Source organism: Triticum urartu, chromosome 7A, assembly GCF_056163025.1.
Source record: "Triticum urartu cultivar PI428250 chromosome 7A, HENAU_Tu73, whole genome shotgun sequence".
In the NCBI taxonomy this organism is placed as follows: domain Eukaryota; kingdom Viridiplantae; phylum Streptophyta; class Magnoliopsida; order Poales; family Poaceae; genus Triticum; species Triticum urartu.
Genome location: NC_141879.1, coordinates 226,753,273 through 226,758,117, shown reverse-complemented (window position 1 = coordinate 226,758,117; position 4,845 = coordinate 226,753,273). Strand labels below are relative to the sequence as shown.

Here is a 4,845-nt window from a genome sequence, read left to right as displayed (position 1 = left end):
CCTCGAGCTGATCTAGGGCGGGGGATAAGAACCACTGGTCGAACTTGGGTTAGACCTTGCAGTTGGTACTGAACATGCGGATGTCAAGGCGTCTGGCTGGCCCAGGGTGTGATGAAAGGATCTTGGAGACTACGGCCATGTGTTTGCAATCCCCATCGCAGAGGCAGCTGTCGACGGTGAGGTTGAGGGGGACATGGCGCCAGAGGGGGCGCCACCGCCGGGAGAGTAGGGCGGTCCGCACAGCAGATTTGGTGGGGAGGAGGCCGATGATGACGAGCAGCATGTCGTCGGGGAGGCTGCTTATGAAGTCCAGGCTCGCCGGATGTGGTTTTGGCTTGAGCCGCCTCCGCTTGTTGGCTGCCTCGCCGTCCATCTCAACCGGCGGCGACGCCGGTGTACACGTGTGCTGGTGTGTGTTGTGTGCTGGGTGTGTGCGAGTGCGTCCTTCTGTGCATGCCACCGCGCAGTGGTGAATTGTGCGCGAGTGCGTCCTCCACGCAGAAGAAGTGTGTCCTCAATGCGCCCTCAATTTACTAGCGTGTGGGGTGCTACCCCGAGTGGTTTCAACTTTGTTTAGTTCACCGTGTGTCAGATGGGCCTCTAGTTTACTTATTTTCACCCACTGCCACATGGGTCAGCACACGAAGATACCGAACACGAGCTAACAAGGCAGCATGTGAACTGGTTGACCGATCAACTAAACAATATACGGAGCTATACGCTGACACAGTGAGCGTGTAATCCGTTGGTATAGAGTGTTCGTATGAGAAGGGAGGCCCGTGAAAGATAGCAGAGAGAGAGAGAAAAGAGGAACTCCCTCCGTTCGATAATGTAGTTCCAACATCTATTTATATATAAAAAGTGCTTGACGACCTAACCAAAGAAAAGAAAATTACGCTAGAAATTACCACAAAAATTAGAAACATCTAACCGTTAATTTAATAGGTAGAAGACTTTATTACCATTAGATTAGATTCTACTTGAAAATTACTCATCATTGCCATTATAATGTAGCAAATCGTCCCTTTTTACGCTAGAAATTACCACAAAAATTAGAACATCTAACCATTAATTTAATAGGTAGAAAACTTTATCACGTTAGATTAGATTCAACTTGAAAATTACCCACCATCATCCCTTTCCCCATCTCTTATCTTTTTCCCTCTAGAAAATCATATCCGGTGAACAACCAAACGAGAAGAAACGAGCTAAAAAAATATCACAACAAACCCTAGCTTGGCTACGCCATCCTCATGGCCATTGGATTGGCGGCTTTCAGGCGAAGACCAAGCGCAGATAGGGCTAAAAGGCACATGTCGCCTCCTTCGAGGTGGCTCCCTTTACCAATATGTAGCATGCATGAGCAGTGGCCAAGAGCAAGGTATGTACGTTGATGGATTCTTCCCAAATATCCAACCCTACAATGATCAATTGCATGCATGCCGTTTTGTCTTTTTGCCATCTCCTATACGCTGGTCTCACAGACCATTTTTTGATCTGTCCCGTGTTCTTTACACAAATCACACAATCAATCTCACGATCTCATAAACAAAACTCACCATAGGTTCGATTCATACCATCACAAGCAACCCTCCAAATTTTTACTTGCCGTTCTTGCCGATGATGTACTATTATTCCAAATCAATATACATCACCATGATGGCTTTCCCTAAAAAAGAACTCTCACGAGCGAGTGCCCCAATCTCCACGATTGTGCCATCCTCCTCGATTGTGCCATCGGCTCCATCAGGTTTTCCTAAAAAAGAGCTCTAAAAAAAGAACTCTCACGAGCGAGTGCCCCAATCTTCTCAATTGTGTGCCGACGATTCCATCAGGTGAGCAGATCACCTCCAGCAGCTGGACCATCTGCAGAGATCATATAGAACTGACATAAAGTTCAATATTTTCTTAAAAGTAAGAGCAGAAATGGCAGAACAACTAATGTCTTCAATTCAAGGTATGACAACACAATCAAAAGCTTTTAATTCATGTAAAATGGCTTTTTAAACTTCTCATAAGTTCCCCTTGTGGATTTTCAGTCATTGTTGTACATCAACTTCTCATCCTCAATTGCAATCTTATCTTATTCTTAGATTTCAATATTTCTTAACAGCAATAACATAATCAGTAGTATAATGCACGTCTTCAATTCAAGGTGTGACAACACAATCAAATGCTTTTAGTTCGTAAAGAGGTGGAAGAAAGAACTACATGCACAATATCAGATTGTACAACTCCATGTTCGCTTTCACATCAATGGGAGGAGAGGTAGACACAGAAAAAATGGTCCCATGCCTTATGTATTTGGAATGAATGGCCAAAAATATCATAGATAGGTACTCTACTACCTGAAGGTAAAGACAAACCACGCACGGCGTAGTTGCACACCTATGCCACTACAAATGAGGTAAGAATCAGAGTTGACGCGTCAACATCAGAAGATAAAAGGGAATCAACAGATCCTCCCATTGTCGAGGACCTTAAAAATATATTGGATAAAGATAGACTAGCAAAAACACTCAGAATGGTAAGGGATAAATTCGAAGGTGACTATCCACGTGAGATTAACACGACATGGCATACCATCTGCAACTGAAGTACCAGACTTGAACTATCACAATGTGAGATTAGCACGACATGACATGCCATCTGCAACTGAAGTAGCAGCCTTGATTGTCAGTGATACAACAGAGAATGGAAAAGTACATGATATCATTGTTCAGTACAAAGACATGAGACCAAGAAGAATATCGGAGAACCATTCAAAATTCATGGTTGTGCAGTATCCATTGTTATTCCACTATGGAGGAAATATACATTGCACAATAAAAGAAGGTGCAAAATGCAAGAGAAATCATGTAAACACTTGCTGGTGTGTGAAAAGCTTAAATTGCAGTTCAATATGGATTCCTTTGCAGGCATTTTGCAGTAGTGCAGTACAAATAGACTGCATGAAAAGACATAAAGGAAACCTAAGAACGCAATTATATGCTGGCTTGCAAGACACAATAGACCGAGGAGATGCAAGGGCTGCCCAGGTATGAAGGACAATACTATTGTCGTGTGCCATCCAGCTTCACAGATAGCCCAAGATACAAAGCATAAAACTAATAAGATGCTATGGCAATATGTCGATGGGCTGGATACACAGACCTATTTGTGACATTCAATCTTTGCTACAGAAAGTAGGCATAGCAGCATCATGAAGACCTGATATTGTTGACCGGGTGATCTACATAAAGATCAAAGTGTTCAAGAGAAATATAAGAGAAAGGTTATACTTTGGAAACGCACTCGCAAGTAATACCCTACCCACTTGATCACACATGTTATTTTCTTTTGTATAGCAAATGAACTAACAGCGAGAATGATGTGGTCAAGAACATAGTCTTCACAGAAATATCCTCAAGGTAGGAACTAAAAACGCACTTACACATGCTACTAGCCCTGTTTTTTCTATGCTAACATGATACTCCTATGATGGAACATAACCATAAGAAGATGGAACTAAACTGATTTTTCTATGCTAACATGATATGACGGCGGATATGATCTAATACTCCCAGAATTATTGAAACATGCATCAACATTCGATGGAAATAGCTCAATAATACCAATTGTCGGTGCTATATATATTTTTTGATATTTGAAAATTATTCTACTGAACATGACAGTAGTTACAGCATCCACGGATCATTATAGTTAATATGTAAAATTAAATGGCACCTACTTTCATATTCACTTACTAAAATAATTCTATCTTTGGGAAATCGTAAAATTATAACAAATTAACTAATTACATATTAAATCTGTTGAAAAGAATGGGAGCAGGGGGCCAAACATTGTCGATGCCAGTCCCAAGTACTAAAAAAAGTGGAGGGGGCATAGATAAATTTACACCTTTCAGTAACAAGTTGTACCCGAAAGCACATTGTACTCCTATTAGTTTAGCCATACACATGCAAAGAAATGATAAGGACCAAGAAAAAAATATATGATAAATGCATGAAAATGGAGAAGTGAGGACCTACAGGTGGAAGAATGAGCCGCCGAAATCAGGCTACCTCTATCGAGGAGCAAGACGACCTGCTGGGCTGTCTTGCTCGGGGACAACCACGATACGATGTGGATCCAAGCTCGCTGTAGCAGACGAGATCCACACCCATGTCGCCTCGAAGGACGGCGACGACAACGGCACTGTCAAGATCGACAAGCTCGCCTCCTCCATTGTGCAGCTTCTCGTCGAGCCCTGCTACCTCTCCGCCGCCGTTAACCAGCATAAGAGATTGAGGAGGCATACATCGGGGAAAACCAGGCGCCGTAGATGGTCACGCCGTCGCCGCACCAGTGAGCCGAGCTGCAAAGGTGCGTGCAGTTGAGGACGAGCAAGATCACGGCAAGGAATCAAGAGGGGAAACTAAGGTTTATTCAGAATTGAATCTGCAGCGCTCGGGTGGAAGCAATTTTGGTACGAGGGGATAGAAGGAGATGAAAGGATCAGGCAAGAGCCACGTCTAATGGTCGGAGAGTGTGAGGTTCTCTTTTTTCTTCTTTTTTTTGACAATTGTGTGACAGGTTCCCTTTGTTTTGAGGAAGTGTGTGAAGGTGTGAGTGTGAGGGATTCAACGACAAAAAAAAACCCTAAAAACATTTCCGAAAATAACACAAAGATTTCCTACCAATCAACTACGATTTCGAAAACAACACAAAGATTTCCCACTAATCGACTAGGATCGCGTACAGGTGGAATTCACATACGTGTGTGCTCCAACATAAATTATACTCCCTTTGTAAAGAAATATAAGAGCATTTAGATCACTATGCTAGAAATTCGTTTGAACAAAT

At 42.7% G+C, this 4,845-nt stretch overlaps 1 long non-coding RNA gene across 1 annotated transcript; it reads right to left on the bottom strand.

The window, feature by feature from the left end:
• Positions 1 to 1,419: 1,419 nt before the first annotated feature.
• On the bottom strand, positions 1,420 to 4,631 carry LOC147959120 (uncharacterized). The gene is made up of 2 exons (XR_015610523.1): positions 4,032 to 4,631; positions 1,420 to 3,232 (listed from the first exon to the last, which is right to left on the bottom strand). It is a non-coding gene; the product is annotated as an uncharacterized LOC147959120 (long non-coding RNA).
• Positions 4,632 to 4,845: the final 214 nt, after the last annotated feature.